Below are 23,923 nucleotides of genomic sequence, written 5' to 3' on the forward strand. Positions count from 1 at the left end.
AGTCCATCTGCACTCAGTGTGCTCCAAGCATCACCAAGACAATTGCTACCCCAAATTTAAAATGTTGCCAGCATTAGATGCACATCACTTTGTTCTCAAACAACCATGAAAGTGTCCCTCACAAGAATTAAAAGTAGATTTGCTGAATAAGAGATCAATAATACTTCTCAACCCAACCATCTGTCAATCTTCTGCATTAGCTTCCACTCTACTAGTAAACAAAAACTCTTTCAAACCATCCATCAGTGAATTACACTGGACCCAAGTGTCTTTTGTTGTGATGTTTGTTTTGAATATCCCGGGAGGCACAGCAAAAGAGCATCTGGTTCTCAGTAAGTCTTTTCATCTGGTTCTCTGTCATTTAATTGAAGCATACGAGGTTCAAATAACTCACTGGCCTCTTGCAAAATGAAATTACTGAGTTCACACCAGAACACATGGTTCTGGCAAGCCAACCCTGCCCACAGCTTCTCCTTTGAAAATTACAACAGCACCAGACAGTCTTCTCCCAAGACACATATTCACACCTCCAAGAATGGATGTTCAATCTAGAGACTAAATGCCTGGAGACGAGATAATAATTGTCCCATAATGCAGACAGTATGTCACATTTGTGTTCCTGCTTTCAAGGTGGCATTGTTCAGCTCAAGCCTGAGCTCTGAGAGAACAAATTGGAATGTTTCAGAGGCGACTTGTGCAATTGTCTGGACCACTAGAAGTCTATGTGACCTTATAAAGCCATCCCTTCACCCTAACCATATGCCTATATCTGTAAATTAGAAACCAAAAAATCAAATGCCTTGATACCACGACAAATGTGCAAAAAATTAAATGAAATTAGTGAAAAAAAACAAAGATTTTTTTTTCTTGCACATTTACAAAGTTTTGAGACCTGATTTCTCCCTGGTTCAAGCAGCTGGGAGGGCATCCTCTCCATTCAGTTCCCTGAAGGAAGGTTATCATTTTTATTTTAGAGGCAACAAGATCATCCTTAAGTCCTGTGTTCTTCAGAGCAAGGTGGAAGGGTCATATCTCTGAAATAGTCACAAACATACAACAGATTCCCCTTATTCTGAGAAGGAGGAGGACTAGGAAGATACACACACACACACACACACACACACACACACACACACACACACACATTTTCTTTGGAGGCAGCAGAACTCTTTCTGCCCACACTGGAGCATCTTAAGGTCTGTTTCTTTTTTCTGTCTTTGTCTCTTTATTTTTGTATTTGCATTTTTAAAACAATGGAGGCGAGGAAAGAAAAAAAGAAGGTTGGACTATCCATTCCTCGGGAAATTCAATATCTGACTTTTATTCATAAAGAGTGCTTTAAATTTTGCATCCTGATTATGTTATTACGCAGCTAAAGAAGCTAGGCATATCATAAAAGGAAGCAATCTCTTTTTCATATAGCCAAATGGAGACTGTGGAATTTGTACGAACTGCAGAGACTTAATTGACTTACAGATCCTCTATCAGTGAAAACCCTGTGACTTAAAGATTGAAGGAGATTGGCAACAGGAGTAGACGTCTGAAATACTGACTTTCTACAGCTGAAAATAATCAGGGAGAGTGTACACGACCAAATGGATTTTCTGCTCTACAACAACCCATTTCAAGCATTTTGAGGCAGAGCAAAGCATAAACAGATGTGGAGCGGTTAACCTCCTGACCCCACCTGCTGAAAGGGAGCCTGCCAGGCAAAAGCACAGAAGGGATGGTATGTGTTAGATGAAGTGGCAGTTTCTTTCTGAATGCCTAGAGCAGAGGATGAATTCCAAACTTAACATGCATTACATAGTTCACCATATATCGTGAATATGCTAGTTGGAAAATAAAGCAAAAATCTGTGTTGAAAGCCTCATAACAAATCATACCTCTGTCACATGTTGATATTAATGTGGCTTATTCCAGGAATGTTTAGTCAGAGCCTTTTCTATGCACAATATGATCCAGAGACACAAGGATGAGGAAGACACTGTCCCTACCCTCAGGCACTTTATGGCCTCCCTCCAAGGAAATAACAATATCACCACTCGACTTAAACTTAGATACCCAGGGACAAGATAATGCAGGCAATTTAACAAAGGACTGAAACTAATCAGTAATCCAGCATTTTGCACCAAGATAACCATATTTCTTGACCATGCATTTCAATGAATCCCAAGGTATGTGTGTGGTGACTGAAGGAGAGGTTTTTGTGGGAAGTAACATCACTGTCTTTTGCTCAGGTCAGTTTTTTTTTTTCCCCTGTGGACTCTTGTGCATTCCAAGATATTTGACATACCTGGGTATGACCTAATAAACGCTAGTGGGAATAAAAGTATACACATACACCACACACACACACACACACACACACACACATACACACACACACACACGGTCTATGTTATTTGTACACACACTCAAGGGTATCCACCTCCTTTAGCTAAAACTCACTTGAACCGTTCCACAGCCCAGCCGTGCTTCTCCGCGAATTAACTAATGTTGAAGTCTTCCGATAAGAGCGGAGGGATGTGTTTTCCCACAGGGAAACGGCACATTTAACTTCTGCCCCAGTTTGGTCTCTGCTGCTAAACTAAAATACAATAGCCAAGAGGCATCTGGAGGAAGAAAGGGTTCATTTGCCATGCCTGTCCCAAATGCAGTCCATCTCAAAGGGAAGTCAGGGCTGAAACCTGGGGTGAGTCACTGAAGGAGGCCATGGAAGATGGGTGCTTACTGCCTTACTTCCCGTGGCTTACCTAGAACCACCTACTCGGGGTGGCTGTCCGCAGTATGTTGGGCTCTCCTACACCAATGTTTAATCAAGAAAATGGCTCCTGCTGGCCAGTCTTGTGGAAGCATTTTATCAAATGAGGTTCCTTCTTCCCAGATGACCCTAGCTTGTATCAAGTTGGCCAAAAAGAAGAAAAAAGAAAAAGACTGGGTCCAAATATTGCTTAGATGTAGAGTGAAATACAGGCTCATACCTTCCTGGTAAGAGTTAACCAATCAGAAGGCTGATGAGAGATGAGATTCGGTTGGAAATGAAAGCTTTTGGTCGGCATATAATCCAATGACTTCATGTTTCTCACTATGGGAGACCGCGCAGAAGGAAGTTTGAAAGAGAAGGAAAGGGAAGAGACGACCGAGAAGAAAAGGAATGCAGGAAACAGTCCAGGACCTGCGGGAAATACAGTCAAGAGGAAACAAACCCAAGGAGAGGGCGGGAGCCCTGCAAGTGCCTCGGACGACATCTCCGTCACGAGGAGTACAGATCCCAGTTTAAGGAAGCAACCATCGAAGGCGCGAAGGCAGGAGAAAGGATCCACTCCGGATGTGGGAACAGACTCAGAGTCCACCAAAATAGGGAAGGTGATGAGAGCCGAGAAACGATCTTGTGTACTCTATCAGCAGGCAGGTTTTGTGGCATCCCCATCTAGAAGTACTCAGCAGAGGCGCTCAGCTTCTCTCCTGGGAATGCTGGTACCCACAGCTGTTTGTTCTTATCTCTCAGTTCTACTAGCCTGCTTCTTCCAAGTTCAAGTCCCTTCTGATGCCTGCCTGCTTCTTGCCCTTAGGATCTGTGAGGTACTAGGTCACCTCCATAAATCCTGTTCTCTGGTGTAGCCAGTTCTAAGAAGGTTCTAAACTCACCATCAACAGAATCTTATCAAACATGGAAAAACCCCTAATAACCTCCTAGGCAGTTGAAGGCAGCTTTGGTTGAAAGTGTTGCCACAACCCTGAAGCCAAGGTAAGCATTCTCCTCTCCCAGTGTTTAAGTAAATGCACAATACAGCAGTCACTTCCCTCCTCTTTTCCAGCATAACCACCACAATCTTGTCAATGATTATTCATGCCAGTGTAAATATATTCGCAAGAAACGAGACATCTCTGGAAGCAAGGAAAGGAGACTGAAAGTCAGGGCAGGGTGTGAAGGTTGACGCTAACACGGTGCTGGAATCTAGAGGTAAAGGGAGGAATGAGTTGGTGACGCCACATCAGGACCAGCTGCTCCTGAAGGAGAGCAGAGGGACCCGAGGAAAGGTCTGGGTTAGTGGCTGGACCTGAGAGCCTTGGCCAAAGCCAGAACCTCCACATGGCTACACTCTCCGTGAAAGACAGATCAGAAAGCTCTACTGAATAGCCCTCTAAAAGTGGTAAGTATGTGGAAATGTTTAAAAGACACAAGAGAGAGAGAAAGAGGAAGAAAAGGTGTGGGTTTGGGTAGGAAGGAAGACAGGGAGGAGCTCAGAGGAGTTAGAGGAGGGGAAACCTATATGTAATCAGAATATATTCTACAAAAAAAAATCTATTTTCAATTTAAAAAAATGGGGGAAAATGTAAAGATTAAAAAATATTTTTAAAAAAGACATGGGAAATAAAAATTCCCAAGAATATCTTATAAGTAAGCATGGGAAACAAACTTACATTATGCTGCTATAGAATTCCCAAGATTTGAAATGCATGTAAAAAATAGATCACAATATTTACAATGTAAATAGAGATTGTGCTATTTGGGAAAGTAGAGATTGTAGGTTCTCTTCCGAGATCAGTGACTTCACTAGACCTGGGGAGTTGGCTAGGTTTCCAGTACAAGGGATGATGTCCCTCTTGTTGAGCAGGTCTTAAGTCTGATTAGAAAGCTATTGGCTACTGCCAAGGTATGCATAGCACTGCTGCCCCTACTGGGTCATAAGACTGTGTTGGGTACTGTTGTGGTTCATAGATGTCATAGCTCAATGGGAGTGTTGGTAGCTTCCCTCCTTAGTGTCTAAATATTTCTCCTTATACCTACTCATCTGTGTAGTCCTAACTCTGCATCAAAGAAAATCCTCTTTGCAACAGACCGAGACCAATACAGCAAATGATCACGATGAAAAGAAGAGCTGTGGAGCCAACTCCCAAGGGATACATCTATGATACAAGTCCCTCACTTAAGACTCGGGGATCAATTCAGGGAAGAGGGAGCTGTGGAAGAGGAGGTGGAAACATTTTAAGAGCCAGAGGGAGTGTGCTGTGAGGTAATGTCAGAAGTTACACCTGTAAAGTCTCAGCAACATGACGGCCTAAACGTGAGCTAAACGAAGACGAAAATAACAGACATGCTAACACTGGGGAGGTCAGGAGGACTCAGCCCTACAGGAAGAACTGCAGGCACCGAACGGACACCGAGAGAAGGAAAAACAGCCTTCTCTGGGGAGGAGCACAGCAATTGGTTAAGCAATGCCAAATGGTCAGCCCTGCAAATATATGTACAAGCCAACATCAGACGGACTGAGCGGGTTGTACTCACATATTTAGAAATATACAAATATACGTGTGTGTGTGTGTGTGTGTGTGTGTGTGTGTGTGTGTGTGTGTGTGTAACAACAATTAATGAAAAAGGAGGCCATACATTTGAAAAGGAGCAAAGAGGGTACATGAGAGGGTTTGGAGGGAGAAAAGGGAAGGGAGAGATGACGTAAACATATTATGATCTCCAAAAGTAGAGGAAATAATTTAAAAAGTAGGTCCCAGACTGATGAAGACCTGTGGGGGCCCACAGAGGCTCCCTAGAAAGGCCTTACTCAAGGTCAGAAAGTCTGAGCTTGATTTACCGGAGCTTGATTTACCCAGCAGGGCTGCATAATAGGATGATTTGGCCAAAGGCGTGGCTACCAGGTGTTTTGAAGGGTCTACATTTGGTTGTACATTGTGCTTTGATCTTGAAACGGGGAGGTCTTTTGCCTCTCCCCTTGCTAGTGTATAAAAAACCCATTAGAAATAAACTCAAGGCTGCTGTGTATTGATCCAGGGCCCTTCGGAAACTATCCTGTGTCTCTGTGTTTTTCTATGCCTATATTTCTTCCTATTAATTCTCAATTCCTCACTCCCCTCTTCAAGGGACCCTTTGATAGGTCTGAGCTGAACCCCAACACTGCTGGGCCCCGACAAAGACCCCAAGGTGCCTGTCAGAAGCAAACCAAAGCCACTCCGTGTGTCCGTAAGAACCCTCTTCCCAAACACACAAAAATGAGCTCACAATAAAAACAAAAAACACATGAGAAAATGTCCTGTCAAAATGGACCAAGAGGCAGAGATTGCAAATGGGCAAGCAAGTCTGAAGTCCCTGTCCTCAAGTGAGGCAGTGTGACTGGGAGAAAAACAGCCATCGATGACATAACTATCCATTTAATAGATGCTATGGAGATGAAGTACATGGCCAAGTGTGATGGCCAGGCCTGTAATCCTAGCACTCAGAAAGCTGAGGCAGGAGGATTGCCATGAGTTTGAGGCCAGCCTAACCTGGGACTTTGTCTCCAGAAGAAGAAAAAAAAACATGAAGTAAAAAATTTATAATATGAGAAATGATTTGCAAAACTGACTTCTACTTTTTAATAAAGTGCCAGTTCAACTAAAACAGGAAACCATCTAATATTCAAAATACTTTAATGACAAAGTATCAATGAGTATTTCCCTATTGACACTTCAAAATGAATCTCAGGATTATTTCAGCCTAAACCAAATAATTGAACACACCAACTTCTTTCCACTGGTGGTTTTATTTTTAATATGTTAATTCAGGTTTATTATATAAACTGCAATAAACGTTTGACTTTTATGGTCAGAATACCCAAAGTATAAAGAATTAAATAACAGCTCCTAAAATTGTAAGATGTTGGTGATGGAAAAGAAGGATTCAAGTACATATCCCAGTGTTCCATCAATCATGTTTTTCAATTTTGTTTCAACATTTTTTCACAGTTAGTAACTGTAACAATGAAACAACTTTCAAATAATTTATTTCACAACGAATACGTACCATTTTTCAACTGTCTCAATTTTATTACCCATGCTAACGTTGTCTGTATTTTAAGACAAAACCAAACACATAAATGATAAATGTTTAGAAATATGATTAATATGATGAATGTACCAAATTTGCTTATGCAAAGGCAAGCCCTCAGATCACAACAAGGCAGACTAAGTGAATTAAATTATTTTTCTTTTAATGTTTACTATTTGCTTTGATGTATCAACTTTTAAACTTTGGAGAAAATATACAATTAAAATTGTGAATTAATGATGGTAAATAATCTTATTTTCAATTAAAACATTTTGAAAAATAGTCTTTCACAATTATCAAATCAGCTTGCCTATTACATTATACTAAGTTGCCCACTAGGAAAAAAAAAAAAGGATTTCCGCAGCTATAAAGTTTGTCGTGTGTGTATACATAAGTTAACTTAAAAAAACTCATGAAAGCAAAAATGGTCTTTTTCTCCTTTTTAAAGAAATTGAAATACCTATACTCTTAGGGGAAAGCTGTGAGGAAAAAAAACTATGAAGACTTTCTTATTTTTATCAGCCCTTGACATTGAACTGCTGAGTAAATGTCTTTCATTTATAGTTTACTAATGGATAGTTCCTACAACTATGAATCACCTCCAGGATGACCAAAATATGGCCAAAAAATCAAGAAATTATACCCGTGCATGTCTGCCATCTAATCCTCAGGTCCCATTCAGGATTCTCCAGTAACCCCAATAGTGCATCACACACCCAAAAGGGCAACTTTAGAATTATGGTATTGCTTAGTTTTCATGTTTTGTTTGACTTATTCATTCTTGAGTCTCATTTCCATGACTTTAACAACTTCTGTAAATGACTAGTCAATAATTCTTTAGAATTTTTCCCAGTTATAGTCTAATGTTAAATTCATATATCTTTAGAAAAATATCATAAAAGTGATATTACATTCCCATTGCATTTTATCTATCTGCTCAGTTCTTATTGATGATAATCATATCAACTACATGATAAGAGTATGTGAACCAAGTCTCCCAATTGTAACATTATTCTCACCTCCAGGTTAAATAAAAGACATTTGCAGCAAGGTGCTTTGAACTTAGTTAATATCCCTTCCAATTTTTTTTTTATTTTTTATTCTAAGTCAGAGTGGATTCATGGTTTCCTGTTTCATTCAACATGAGGCTGAAAATGATTAATTGGTAGAGTGCTTGCCTAGCATGCACAAAGCCCAGGTTCAATCCCAGCACTGACTAAACCCCACGTGATGGTGTACACATGGCATCCCAGAATTTGGGAGATGGAAGTAGGAGAATTAGTTCAAGATCACCTTTAGTTACAAAGTAGTTCACGGGATACATGAAACCCTGTCTCAAAATAAAGCAACAAACAACTCCTGCACACACACACACACACACACACACACACACACACACACACACACACGTCACGTAGAGTAAATCCATTTCAATAAATGCTTTCTGATATGGTAATATCATTATTCCTTTCCATGTTCAACCTGCCATCTCTTCTGCCACTGGGAACCCATTCAAGTTTGCCTCTGTGTCCTTCTGACATGACCACATCATTCCAGAAGTGCTTCCTGCTTTTCTGCAAGCAAAGGTTTTGGAATCTTTGCCTCAGTTTGCCCTTTCTTCATGGAACATGGTTCCTGTTTAAGCAAATTCATATCTTAGAAACAAGATCTGAATGTACCATTGGACTCACAGTGTGTCCACTTCTGTCTTGGAGTATCCTGGTTGCCATTTTCTCTTAGTACATAGAATGAGAGTTGAAATATTCATATAGGGTATGCCCTCCATATGTACACATGCTGTACAAATGTATACATACTACAAATGTAGCATGTTATACACATACCTATACACATTATATATACATATATATATATATATATATATATATATACATATATGGTTTAAATATAAAATGCTCACCCCATCCCCTGACTAGGCTGAAGACTAGATCCAAAGCTCAAGGTACTATTTTGCCAGGGTTTGAAACCTTAGGAGATGGGTCCTAGATGGAGGATGTAGGTCACTAGAGTCAAGCCTTTGAAGGTTATACCTGGTCCTCAGTTCCTTAGTCTGCGTTCCCGTCTATCATGAGGAAACGATCCTCCTCTACCTCACAAGCAATCACCACTATGATGCTCTGTTGAAGCTCTTGAGGCCAAGTTACCGTGGACTGCACCCTCTAAAGCCAGGGGCCAAAACACATCTTTCCTCCTTTTTCTTGTTCTCTTGGGCACATGAGGCATGGCCACACAGAGCAACTAATATGATTTACTCTAAGTTTATTTATATTTCTCTTCACATTCCCTCATATCTCCATTTCTAATCCTGTGGCACAAGGTTCTAGGTCTCATGTTATGCCATCAAAATTTTAACTCTTTTCTCCAGCAATGTGAGATCTGGATCGTTCCTGTGTTTAATTATTTGGTTAACCCTCTGGTCTGTACCTAATCTGTCTTGCTCCTCCCTATCTTCCAGATGATGGATGCCATGTGAATTCTTTCCAAGTGCCCACATGCTGCTTGATGTCCCCACATGTACACGTTTCCCGGATCCTGCTGATTGATCACCTTACACCAACCAACACCCATCTACCCACATCATCCTTACTCTATGGAGCTACCGTCCAGCCATAACAGTGATGCTCCATGGGGTCTGGACTGCAACCTCTCTCCTTCTGTACCTTCTAGCTCATCTTGCTCTGCTCACCAAATTCAGAAATAACTAGTTCACCAATGGGTGAGGAATAGGAAAATACCATGAAAATATTGAAATCCATGAAAATCAATCCATGTTATACCTTTCTCTTAAAAAAAAAAAAACTACGCAAAAGAGAAATAAAATGACAAGAACCACATCTGCCATGTTCCCGGGGTGCTCCGAGTCCAAAGGGGTGTGCATCTGTGTGTGTTGTGTGTCTGATGTTTTACACCACTGGGACCAGGACCACCACAGATGTGCAGCATTCAGTGATTCCTATTGGCATGGACACGCACACTCAGGAGAGGGTCAAAGTGGAAGACCGTGATTTCAAACCGTGTTTCACAACTCTCTTTGTGCCTTCCTATGCCCTGTATTCCTCTCTTTGTATCCTCCCGGGTCTCTTACTCTTTTCCACATGTTACCTACCCCAAAGCACAACTGTGGGTCTTGCCTGTACAATGCCAGCAGCACAATGCAGGAGCTAAGTAAATAACCTTATAAATTAAAATGTAAAAGTAAGACGTTTCGACTTCCCTCCCGCTTCTCGGCGGCCCTTCCCCCAACAGCGACCCTGACGCCACCCTCCCCTGCACGCACTATGCTGAGTTGTCTGGAAAGGCTAAAAGCCAACGTGTCTCAGCCCAGATTGGGGTCAGAGGAAGGCAGTGGAGCGGTAGGTGGGAGGCTGACACCCCACGTAGTTCCCTCATCTGTGTTTCCAAACACAGACACAGAGTGTCCGCCTCTAGGACATTGACTAAGCACACACCTGCACGAACTGGGGCTGTAACCTTTGTATTCGCAATCTGACAGCAAAACCAAAAGAAATTTCTTCTCACGCATCAAATTTTCCTGGGTGGATTTCTCTTCCTCACTCTTTTTTTTGTAGCAACTTCAGCATATGATTTCTTTTTCTTCCTTTTTAAAACCCCCAAAACAGTGAGGCGGTGGTGCCACACGCCTTTAATCCCAGCACTCGGGAGGCAGAGGCAGGTAGATCTCTGAGTTCCAAGCCAGTCTGGTCTATAGTCCAAGTTCCAGGACACCCAGAGCTACATAGAGAAACCCTGTCTCAAAAAAAAAAAAAAAAAAAAAAAAAAAAAAAAAAAAAAAGACTGTTTCAATAAAGGACACACGTGCTCACTTCTCTTTGGTACATCTGAATTTCTGGTAATATTATTCGTGCTTTCTGGGGTCATTGTTAAGGAAAGTGAGGGTTGTGTAAACACAAGCCCAGCAGGACTAAGACAGCTAATAAACGATGAAAGCAACTATCACACCAGAAGTTTATTCTGTGTGAACATGCTGGACAAAGGGATGATTCTCATCCAGGACAGGATAAAAGAGAATGTCAAAAGATTCCAATATTGTGTGTTGGAAAAGGCCGATTTGGGCATAACTTTAGTGTTTCTCTGTGCATTTTAGAAACATACATGAAAAGGACAACGAACTTTCTAAGGGAAAGATTTCTTTTTAAAAAAAATGAAATGAAGGGGCTAAAAAGATGGCTCTGCGGCACCGGCTGCTCTTTCAAAGGACCCAGGTTCAATCCCCAGCACCCACATGGCAGCTCACAACTGTCTGTAACTCCAGTTCCAGGGGGTCTGACACCCTCACACCAATGCACATGAAATAAAATCAAATGAGTTATTTTTTTTTAATGAAATGAAATAAACGAGGTGACTGGCATGTCCCTGCAACCCCAGCACTTGGGAAGGTCAAGCAGGTGGATCCGGAGTTGAGGGCCAGCCTAGGCTACTTGGTGACACCCTATCTCGAAAAAAAAAAACAAGCAAGCAGCCCATCTATCCAGCCGTAAATAGATACATGCTTACTTTTTAATTAAAAACATTTTTAAATAGCCCAGACATTTCGTTTTCTTCCACTGGAAGGATACTTCCCCAGGAGAGGTCTTTTTAATGCTTCCGTGTGGGATTGAACTGCGCTTTCTACATGCTGAGCAAGATCTCTCCCACTTCATCACACTGCCAGCCCTAAAAGAGGCCATTTCTTCCCTGGGGGTGGGGGTAACGGGAGGGGTGTCTGATTAATCTCCTTTCATCTTTAAACAGCTTGGGAAGCTCAGCTTCGGTGTTGCACAGAAGGCAGGATAAGAGACCCCAGGGCCGTATTCATCAAGGCGAGGATGCGACCCCAAACGCCAAGAGAGCAAAGGAGCCTCTGCTGCTAGACAGAGAAAGTGGACGCAGTGGCCAGCCCTCCGGCCATGACGGCCTTGAATGGCTCCTCCCACCCCACCCCACCCCACCCTATCCCTGGCACAGATTACCCCGAGTGGGCAGCTGGGTGTGAGAGCTCTGCAGGGGCCTCCCCGGAACTATTTTTAACCTGGTATTCTCTGCTTATAGACTTTCCACTGGGGTAGCCCCGTGTCCGGGAAACTCACTCCAGCTGGGAAATCTGAGAACTCAGCCGGCTTGTGGCAAAAGAGGTATTTTTAGCTGAAACGTGGGGAGCTCGGGGTTTTCGTCTATTTTGGACCTTAGAGTGGGAGACACAAAACAGAAGAAAGCTACAGGCCCAGCAGCCAACCCCTAAGTTCCCTAGTGACAGTTGAGATCGCTGATGGGAGGATTATGTGACTGAACAGAAAGGCCGTTGTGCATCTTTCTCAACAAATGTGTCTCCCTCAGCATACAGGTGTCACCCCAAGCTCCTCCTGAAGGTCAGGTGTTCATCAGTAGCACCCGGGGAACTTGATGGACTATGGATTTTGAACCTTGTCCTAGACACACCAAACTAGAAACTGACAGGATCCAATGGCCCCTGGGAGATGAGGCCAGCCAGGTGATCGCCTACTGGCTTTAGTTTGAGACCATCACTAAAATTCATAGACTTACACTGTAAACCTACTGGTTCCCACAGCAGTCCTTTTTTTTTTTTTTTTTTAATTAGTGGACTTTAGTTTTAAAAATACATTTTAGACACTAGGGAACTGGCTCAGTGAGTAAAATGCCCTCCAGGCAAGCATGAGGAACTGAGTTTGAACCCCCAGAACCCCTGTAAAAGCTGGGGCCATAGTATGTGTCTGTAACTCCAGCGCTGTGGGTGAGATCAGGAGCATCTAGAGTCAGAGCCATAAAGCCGACTTGTGGCCGCCTCATGAACTCATGCATGCTCGCACACACACACCTGCACACACTCCCCAACATACAACGTATACACACTCGCATTATCACACACATGTACCACACTCCTAAAGTGCACACACAGTCAATTAAAGAAAAGACTTTCTAGCTTTATCTCCCAAATTAAGCAAATAGTCAAGAGAGCGGATAGCTTCTTCCAACTTTTTTCCAACTTTTTTTTTCTGCCATATCCTGTAACCCACTATGAAAAACCTTTCTTCCCTGTTTAAGTCAGTTAAGGTATCAACTAAGTTTTGCCATCAAACTCTGTAATTGAATCCAAGGAAGAGCCAACTCCGGCCAAGGTGGGCGGGGCAGTAACAGGCAGGCATCCCAGCTCTGGAGAGCTGAATCCAAGCCAAGATGAAGCAGTTCAGGGAAACGCATTCAGAGATGACCTGAGGAGGATGCTCGCAGTGATGTATTAGTGATGTATGGACTTCCTATCCCATGATTGCAGATTACCACAGGCTGCATGGGTTACAGCAATGTTCTCTTTCCTTCAGGAGGCAGGATCCTGAAATCAGTCCCACTGGTCTAAAACAAGGCATCCTCCAGGCTGCTTCCACTGATGGTACTGAGGGCAAACTATTACCTGTCTTTTCAAGCTGTGGTGGCAGCCTGCGTCCCTCAGCTTGTGGTCCCTTCTTGTCCCTTTAAAGCACAACTTCCCCACCTACATCTGTAATCACATCACTGTCTCAAAACCCTGACCGGAGGCCTCCTTCTCAGAGGAGTGTTATAATGACATCTCCCACACCCGCAGATAAGCCAGGATGGGCTGAGTTCTCCAAATCATCAACTTAATTCCACCTGAAGCCTTCCTTGTCCTACAAGGTGCATTTGCAGACTCTTGACTATGCATCAACAGCTGCTGGGTAGCTCTGTATGACTCAAGGAGATATACACTAGCCATGAGCACGGACAACTTGGAATGTTTCTTATTGGAATTTACACTAGATAGAAGAGTTGTCAAGCACAAGGATTTGTTATAAGAAAAACGTGGTAAAATATTTAATCACTACATTTGATACACATTAAAACTATAAAATGGTGGATATTTTGAATCCTAGAAAATAATCACTAAAATTCAGTTCATCTGGTTCCGTTGTAAGTGCACCAAGAGACAGTATCTGAGCCCACATTAACTTCTGATTGCATTTGCTTTTGTCTTGCTCGTGGGAGAGACTTGACTTTGAAAAGCAACATTTCTTCTTTTAATCTTCTCTGGGAGAACAAGTAACTCCCCAGAACCCTTATTTCATATCAAAAGGGATGTTGTTTTAGGACACAGACAGCAAAGTGTGCCACTTGGTAACAGTAACAGCAAGGAAAAAACTACATCAACCCTGCGGCTCTCAGGAAGCCCCCCTTCCCAAATCCTCTCCGCAGGCCCGTGAGAGAAGTATTGTTTCTCAGGGAAAGGAACTCTTAGAGGGACCCCAGCCAGCAGATGATGAGGGAGAGAAACTTCACAGCTCTCTATGGTCCTTATACCCAGGGCTCCCTGGAAGGGCGGATGTCCCGGCTCAGGCTAACTGATACAGCTAACTAGGATCCTTCTACTTACCAAATTGTTTTCTCCCCAACCTTCCTAAATTCCAGAGACCCCCCGGAATTCTCCCTCATTACCTGATAATTTGGCTCCTTTGCTATTCTGAACACATTTTGTCGCTTCTTTTCCTATTTTGTAACTTTGAAAGCACAGCTATTCAAGGAGGAACCTTTTCTCTGAGGCCAAGTTCTTCCTCACTGGTTCCCCGGAGCTCACATATCTCCTGACTTGATTGTGGGCCATGCGGTGGAAGACTCTGTGTCTGTAACTGCCCCCTCCCCCTTCCTCCTTCCCACCAGCCCAAGCTTCACACCCAGGCATAGTTTCAGTTCTGACCTGCAGCCAAAGCAGCGACCCCAGGGCTGAGATGGTCTAAACCGCCTGCCAAGTTTGCTCTGATTGGGTTTCCCTGGGTGCTGAACAGGCAATTTTGCCTTTGGCTGAGGTTCAGGGTAATAAGCCCCAGAAAACACTCACTGAGAGGAAAATCAGGCTGAGGTCTGTGTGGGTGCATGGTGTCTGGGCAGCCCTCCTGTGGCACTCCCTACTCCCTTCCCACAGAGTTCCTGAATCCTCCCCCGGAATTTCCTGAGGGACAGCAGGGATAAGGACACCTCTTGTTCTAATGAAGTGATTCTGGATTCCTGATGGGCCCCTAAATAGCTCCAGGATGGGGTTGGTTGCCAGAAAGACCAGACCTTGACTGGAAACTGGTGATTTTCAGTCCCCTTCCCCAAAGCAGGGTGCTGGAATTTCAATTAACGACCAATTGTACCTGTTGAATTAAACCTCCGCAGAAGCCCCTGGATGTTGGGATTTGGAGAGTTTCTGAGTTGTTTAGCCAATGCATCCACATGTCAGAAGGGTACACCCAAACCCTACTGGACCTCTTCTCCTGGTTGTTCATTTATGCCCTTCATCATAAATCAGTAAGTTTAAGCAGAGTATCTTCTTGAGCTCAGTGAGTCATTCTACCAAGTCATCACACGTGGCATGTGGATGTGGGGTCGCTATGGCTTCCAGCGCATCAGTCAGAAGTCAGGTGGCTGGGGACCGGCTACCAGCATCTCTGAAGACAGTGTTGAAGGACAAGCCCTTTAACTCCAGGTAAACTGTCAGAATTGAGTTGAATTGTTGGCACTGAGTTAGTGTCAGGGAGTCGGAGAAGTGGCATTTTAAAAAGCCCTTGCATCTGGTGTCAGGAGGAAAGAGCATGCCAGCTCATCAACTGTCACAAAGGCCAAACGGGGAGAGGACAGTAAATGGCACAGGGCCCTGCTCTTTTTCCACCTGCCCATTAAAGATGCAGCACAGAAAATGGGACCTGGTTTACACTTGCAAAGTCTCACGGCTTCCTAGCATCCATTTAGTGCTGAACTCCCATTTCTGATCTCACTTGACTTGGACAAAAATGTCTTAAAGATAAAAGAAATATTAAGTAAACCAATGCCATGTTGACTTCCAAGCCACGCAGGCATCCTGCCTATCTGTAGGATGAGGCTCTGAAATAGACAAAGATGACAGTCCTTTATCAAAATAAGCCTTGAAAACTCTCTGCAAAGCCCTGCCCTGGAGAATGATATCATGTCAGTCACTGGATTCCACATGTTCTCCAGGGGTGGAGTACGGCTCCTCAGTAGAGTGCCTAATTAGCTCATTGGCTCCAGCTAAGAGGACAGAAGAGCACACATCATTAACACAGGACCATACTGTGAACTGTAAGAACAGCACGCAAAAGGCACCAGGGTTATATAAAGCAGATTGCTCTGTCATCTCGTGTTCACTGAGGTCACTGGGTGAAACTCAGGCTGACATAGAAGTTCTCTCTTCCCTGCACTCCTGTTGCCATTGGTTGCTTAAGAGCTTCCCAAGTGCATGGAACTTCATTTTGCTCATCAGTAGATCCCTAAGTGTCTAGTTCCATGCCTGGCATACAAGGTCTTGTCAACTGGATAAGAGAATCTACTCCTCTCCAGGCCAAGCTGTGCCCACAAATTCTTCAAAGACCTACCACCTAGCTGCCAGCCCCTGGGGAGCTGTGTTGCCCTGGCTGGAAAAAGTCAAACCAAACTCTTCACAAAGAGATCTTTCACCATTTAGGAGGCCATGGAGGCCCCAAGCAAGAGTTCCCAGTATTGTGAGATCCGTCACAGTGGTACATGCCGGTAATCCTAGCACTTGGGATGTAGGCAGGAGGATCAGGAATTCAAGGCCAGACTCAGCTACATATGGACTCAAAAGTCCAGCCTAGACTACATGAGACCCTGTTTCAGAAAAACAAAAGCAAAACATAAGGCTCCTGATGTTATCTACTCTAATAGGCTGCAGGGGCACTCTAACCAGTTAAATGACATCTCTGTAGTTTCAGAGAGATCTATGTTCCACAATGGCACAAGGATTTTTCTTTAAAGCACCCCTGCCCGGTCCCCGCCCCACCCCACCCCCTTGCCCAGCCACTGAAAACAGAAATAATTCTTCAAATGCCATGACCTAAAGGGTCCCTAAGCTGAGCAAGTGTATGGATGCTGCCATAATGGTCTTTACAGCCCACCCCTTTATGTTTCAGCTCCTCTTCTAAGTCAGCCTGGTGGCTCTCTATCTTTCCTTCTCCCTAGGCTTCACCAGGGGCTTTTTATAGCATCAGTACCACTGCTGAACGGTGACACAGATCACCTGCAGGGCCTCTCTAGACCTTCCACCAGCCTCATCGGGAATGGGCATGCGGTTGTCACCACCTGTTCTGACGAGCTGGACATAAAGAAGTGTCCCACAGGAGAGCTGAGGGGGCAACGGCCTACAGGACGAGAGAAAGACAAAATTTACAGGCACTGGACACCCTTCAGCAGAGCTCAGCAAATGCTAAGAGTGAGACAGAGGAGCCTGTGTCCCAAGGCATCATGGTTCTATTTTCATAAAGACTGGAGAAAATCTTGAGATTTTCTGACAACCTGAAGAAGGACTATCAGCCCTGCCCTTCAATGCTCAGAGCTCCCCACCCAGGTAGAACTCTCTCATCTGCAGAGCATCATCTCCCAACCACACAGGGACTGTGTGTCTGCAAGAATAATAAACTTAAGTGCATTACTTATTCTAAAGTTCCCAATCTTCCTAATACTGCCACCCTATAATACAGTCCCTCATGTTGTGGTGACCTCCAACCATAAAATCACTTAGTTGCTAATTCATAACTGTAACTTTGTGTGGTTGATATATTGTGCACCCTAATAAACTTATCTGGAGTCAGAGAACAGGACAGCCACAATATTAAACATAGAGGTTAGGCAGTGGTAGCACACGCCTTTAATCCTAGCATTCCAGAGGCAGAGATCTGCCTGGATCTCTGTGAGTTCAAAGCCACACTGGAAACAGCCAGGCATGGTGACACATGCCTTTAATCCCAGGAAGTGATGGCAGGGAGCAAAAAGGTATATAAGGCATGAGGACCAGGAACTATAGCCTGGTTAAGCTTTTAGGCTTTTAGCAGCAGTTCAGCTGAAATTCATTCCAGATGAGGACTCAGAAGCTTCCAGTTTGAGGAAACAGGATTGGCTGAGAAGTTGGCGAGGTGAAGTTAGCCGTGGCCGGTTCTGTTTCTCTGATCTTCCAGCGTTCACCCTAATACCTGGCTCCCGGGTTTGTTTTTATTAGTAAGACCTTCTAACAATTCGTGTTACAACTTTGCTACTGCTATGAATGGTGATGTAAATGTCTGATATGTGGCCCCCACGTTGAGAACCACTGCTCTAAAGCATATTTGCCAAAGCCAAAAGAGAACAAATTTTTGGGAAGTAAGGAATGGAAGCACGTTAACGGCAACACACTGAGCTGGGGTGAGTGGCCAATCCAATGTGACAGGCGTCCTGAAGACAACAGAAGAGATGTGAAGAGAAAGGCATGTGACAGTGGAGGCAGAGACTGGGGTGACACATCTACAAACCAAGGGACACTGAGGAGTGTTCAGCAGAAGCTAGGAATACTAAGGGAAGGATCCACCCACAAACTCTTCAAAGGGACCACAGCCCTGTCAACACCTTGACATCAAGTGTGTGGCCCCGAAAACTGTGAGCACGTACTTTTCTGGAGTTTCCATTTTATCGTAACAGTCATTGAAAACTGACATAGCACCTCTCTGTTTTCACAAGGTCCAAATTTACCTCAGCCACTCACAACTAACTATTAGGCACCCACTGTATACCAGGCACTCATCTAACAACAAGGAAAGATACTGAAACATCTCTGCCCTTGAAGGCTTACATTCTCATAGAGGAGACAATAAACTATCCAAAGAAAAAAGGAGTAAAATGCACGGTTTGTCAAATGATGCTACATCCTGGAAGGGCCCAACAGAGAGAGGTGGGGTAGCCATTTTCAACCTCCACAAACCAAGCACCCTCAGTGGATGCTGTGCCAAACATCAAACTCGATATTCGAGTGCCTTGATTCTTACAAAAACTGGTACACCGAGTAAGGGAATATTGGGTGGGGAAAGAGCCCCTCTGTTGAAGCAGAGTCTGTTCCAAAGCCAGGAATGTCTCAGTCTTGACTGTCACCATCAATGGAGAAAGCGATCTATGAGCAAAGAGAGAGACCAAAAAGAAAATTCCAAAGGAGCTGGTGATTAGGATGCACGTGCTGCCTTATTTTTAGCCGTCAACAAATGCTGAAGCTATATAAAAGACTTCAAAACCCCAGAAGTGATTCTGCTGCACAAAATCACACAGAAAAGGGAGCAGCAGAAGGTGCTAGGCAGGACTTTTCACTCCCCTAGGAAAGAAAGAGGGAAGAAGGCCCCTTCTATAATGAAGATGATGAAGAGGGCCCTCCAGCATTGCTGCCTAAGCAGTAGTCAGAGTCACGTGGGGTTACTGGGCTCAGGACACATGCTAGTGAGAGTGGAAACTTGAGTCTCTTTAATGGATTGATTTACATTGAAGTAATTTAAGCAGCTAGTATAATGTTATAAACCTGCAATAATCAAAGTAATCTAGTTCTAACATAAAAACAGACCAGTGGGTCAATGGAAAAGAACAGAGCCTAGAAGCAAACCCAGACATACGTGGTCTTTGACACAATGGGGGAAAGAAAGTCTCTCCAACTGAGTCCCCACATACAGAAGAGAAAACCTGGACCTTTATCTCACACCATACAGAAAAAGAAATAAAAATAGATCAAAGGCATAAAGACCTCAAACCATAAAACTCCTGGAGGAAATGAGAAACATTTCCCCTCACAGGATGCTTGGATAATTTGTCTATGACACCAAGTACAGGTAGCAAAGCAATAGTGAATAGTTGGGATTATGACAGAGTATGCCATTTCTGCACTGAAAGGGAAATGATCAGGAAAGTAAGACATCAACGGTGTGATGGAGAAAATATTCACAAATCAAATATCTTAGGAATCTTGGCTACCTTCATAGGGGACTCCTATAACTCAATGGCAAAAGTGAATAAATAAATAATAACACAATTTTAAAAAATAAGTAAAAGATTCACACAGACATTTTCCCAATGAAATCACACAAATGGCCATTGGGTACATGAAAGTTGTTCAACTTCTCTAGTTAGAGGCAAATCAAAACCACAGTAAGATGGTATCTCATGCTGGCTACACTGTCCACTATCTCAAAACAAGAAAATAAAAGGGATTAGACACTGAGAGATAAAATGGGAAAGAATAATGGGAAGAATGGTGTAGCCATTATAGGAAACAGTGTAAAAGAACAGTATGAAAGTTCACTATAAAATTCAAAAGAGAGATACTTTATGGCCCATCAACCCTACTCTAATTACAAAATAAATAAATAATAAATATTCCCGAAAGAGTTGAAAACTAGCTCTTGAGGAAAAGCTGTTCATCGTGGTCTTTATTCATCTTGTGTTCAGGATGTGGAAGAGTCTAAAGGTCTAATGGTGGATGAGTGGATGATGAGAAGTGTATGTACACACAATGGAATATTAGTCAATCATAAAAAGAAGAAAATCCTCCTATTTGTAACACGATGAATGAAGCTGGGGATGTTATACTGAACGGAATGAGCCAGACACAGACATCAAAATCCTACATAATCCCACTTATCTGAGGAGCCTAAGAGTCAAATTCATAGAAGGAAAGAGTAGGGCCAGGTGGGAGTGAGTAGCGACAGGGGAAGTATTCAGAAACGGCATAAAATTAAAGTATTGCAAGATGACTAAGGCAGGCCTGGAGATCTATCCTTAGAGTTACAATACTAAATTACATATTTGAATTAACTTTTGCTACCAGAATAGAGCTCATGTTAAATATTCTTATAGCAAATTGATAAAAGCAATAATTAAGAGAGCAGGAGGCATTAGATACATTCAAGGAATTAATTGTGGTGGTGGCTTCAGGGTCATAATCTTATTTCAAAGTCTAGTTGTATATATACAATATTTTTGAACATCAAGACCTCAATGAGAGATCTTTTTACATTTTTTTTTTATTATTAAGAAATTTTCGCCGGGCGGTGGTGGCGCACGCCTTTAATCCCAGCACTCGGGAGGCAGAGGCAGGCGGATCTCTGTGAGTTCGAGGCCAGCCTGGTCTCCAAAGCGAGTTCCAGGAAAGGCGCAAAGCTACACAGAGAAACCCTGTCTCAAAAAAAAAAAAAAAAATTTCTATTCATTTTACATATCAGCCACAGATCCCCTTCCCCTCCCTCCTCCCACCATCCAACCTTCTCTCCCCCCAACCCACACCCCATTCCCACCTCCTCCAAAGCAAGGCTTCCCATGGGGAGTCAGCAGAGCCTGATACACTCAATTGGGGCAGATCCAAGCCCCCGCCCCCATACCAAGGCTGTGTAAGGTGTCCCACAGATTTTCTTAAATATTTAATGAGGCTTTACAGAATGCACTGACTATTACATAGAGTCACTTGTAATAAGTATTTCCTTCATTACATGGTGTCCTTGAAGGTGGAAACAACACCATCCCTACTTTCTGATGGAGGAAACAGCCTTGGCAAGATGACTTGACCTGACCAATGGGATGGCTGCTTTTCAAAACTAACTAGATCTGGAGATCTGACACCAAGAACCGCAGTCTTCCTCCTGAGCCTTGTTCCCTATGGCACATTTCATTCAATAGTTCCTCCATTTGCCATCAGAGAAAGGATGGGAGGGGTGGAAATTGAAATTTGGAGGGACAAGCAGATCAATCTGGGTTTACCTGACCCCTTAGTGGGGACCTAGAACTTCAGTCAGTGTCCTTAAGCCAATCAGTACTGTTTTCCATGTGGCTGGGCAAAATGCATGGAGCAAATAGGGCATGAACGCAGACTTGTTGATTATCTTATTAAGGCAAAAATGACAGATTGAGGCCGGGCGGTGGTGGCGCACGTCTTTAATCCCAGCACTCGGGAGGCAGAGCCAGGTGGATCTCTGTGAGTTCGAGGCCAGCCTGGGCTACCAAGTGAGTTCCAGGAGAGGCGCAAAGCTACACAGAGAAACACTGTCTCGAAAAAACAAAAAACAAAAAAAATGACAGATTGAGTAATCCTGCCTGTCTTGGACCTTCTGAGCACACAGTTGGTGGTCCAGCTCTTCCTTGTCCCTGGGGAGCTCCCAGGACACCACCGGGAGGGACGTATCTTTGTGTTGGAAGACACTAAGATAAGGGAAAGAGGACAGAAGTAATGGAGCAGCGTTCCCAGCGTGGAAGTCTCATAAGGAGGGGTGGAGAGAGGAGACAGTGACTTTCCTCCCTCTCTGGAGACACTGCCCTCCCATTCTCCCCCCCCCCCCCCGCCACAGTGAAAGGGGGTCACTCGGGCTTGGTGGCACTTGCTGGCTCTGCTGCCTTGCCAGCCCAAGTGACCCCCTCCATTGTCAGGGAGAGACATGGAGCAAGCCTCAGAGGCTGATTTTATCACAGGCTGAGACACCTCATTGAGGCCTGAGGCTATCTAACAGATAACCAAAAAACTACTTTGTATCTTCACTTTGTATCTCCTTTTGCCTTCATCTTCCAGGTCTGCTTTCTGCTTAGCTCTGCACACAGGCACGCAATTATTTAAGGAATGTCTATCTGCAAATGGTCACACGGGGGTGATGAGCTCTAAATAAACCCGAGTCAATGATTCCCCTTCAAGCCTGAAGCCCGAGCCAGCTTTGTGAGGACATGTGGGCACTGTCTGCCACCAGCTTTTGTGATACCTGTTCCAGATGCCCCCAGAGCGGTACCTCAAAATTCACAGTGGTTGGTTGCACTGTAACCTTCCAGGAACAGTGAGTCTTACAGGGAGAGCAGCCCATGGTGAGACTCAGGAGCAACTGCCCACACAGGAGGAGTCGCCCGACTCTGGGAACTGACGCTACCCTGGATGACTTCCCTGGAGCCTCCCAGACCCGAACTGAGATGATAACCACCCAGACTACAGGGAGTTAACTGCATTTGTGTGTATTCTTGCCCCTGTTTAATCCTGAAATTATGCAGTACAGCCCCCATAGCCCCCTTTTCTTTCCAACAAGGCAGATGCAAGAGCCCTGGTGCCCATTCTGCTATCGCCGAGATTTCTGCAACATTAAGGGGCTAGTTTACGGGTTGAATCGATTGTCTCTTTAAAAAATTCCTCGTTCTTAGAAATCTACTTGAAGAGATTACTGAAGCATTTCTTCGCTCCTCGCCTTATCCCACTGGAAGGACAACTTAGACTTTTCTTTGTATTGTAACCCTATCCCACAGAGAACTTTCTGAAATGTGCCCCCCTCCCCTACAAAAGCTTCACAGCTTCCTGAGGTTTGGGTTACTCCATGTTCCACACACTCAAAAGATACTTCATACAATGAAAACACTTGGTGTCCTCCCGGGAAAAATCTGCAGGTCTTAACTGCTCCACCGAGCAGGCATTTTTCGACCCCAGAATCCTGGTTTTAGAAACTGATTTTGAGTAATCTCATACAAGACTAGTGGGTACCTGGAAGCCAGCAAATGTTGGTGGCACTGTGACTGATGTATACACCCCAAAGGCCTAGTTTTTGTTGTTTGTTTGGGGGATTTGCCAAAGTCAATGTTTGCCACACTTCTAACTTCAACTCTGCCAAAATTGCGTCCTTGAACAATCAGCAGTGGTTCCTGGCTTGGCTCCCTTTCTGGTGGCACTCGTATGTATTCTCTTGCAGACTTTCGAGTCCGTCAGTGGAGTCCTTCAAATCTTAAAAATGGAATAACTATAAAGCACAGACTTGGACGTAAAGAACCATGGAGCCTTGTACTGTAAACCTTCCGCAGTGCCTTGTTCTGGGACGTTTCAGTGGGAGGGGATTGCTGGGACAGCTTTCCTGAGAAGCTAGAAACTTATGCCCCAACTCGGTCCCCAAAACGGGAAGCCACACACAGAGCGCCCACACTGCCATCCTCCGGCCTCCAGAGTGCTCGCATGGAAGTCCCGGACTGAGTTCTCGCAGGACTCCACAGGACACCTAACCAGCCCTCTCCCTCCCGGCTGACACTGACTGGTCCTGTCTACCTCTGTGCAGCTGGGACCCGGTGGGAACCAGCAGATTCCAGGACCCTAATGAACCGCAGCCAAGGGTGACTGCAACCTAGACTTGGTTTCCCGGAGGCTCGGGTCAGGAGAACCCTCTGGAGTGTACTTTCCTTTCTCTGGAGAGCGCGGCAGCAAGGGCACCCCTTCCCAGGACTGCGTGAAAACCGTCCCAAACCCTAGCA

General features: G+C 44.1%; 1 protein-coding gene across 2 annotated transcripts in view; it reads right to left on the minus strand.

Moving 5' to 3' along the window:
* The window catches only part of Corin (corin, serine peptidase), a 211,671-nt gene that overhangs the window by 186,952 nt on the left and 796 nt on the right, over positions 1 to 23,923 (minus strand). The window lies entirely within an intron of this gene.

This window comes from Peromyscus californicus, unplaced genomic scaffold, assembly GCF_007827085.1.
Source record: "Peromyscus californicus insignis strain IS unplaced genomic scaffold, ASM782708v3 Scaffold_13__1_contigs__length_99412109, whole genome shotgun sequence".
Classification (NCBI taxonomy): Eukaryota; Metazoa; Chordata; class Mammalia; order Rodentia; family Cricetidae; genus Peromyscus; species Peromyscus californicus.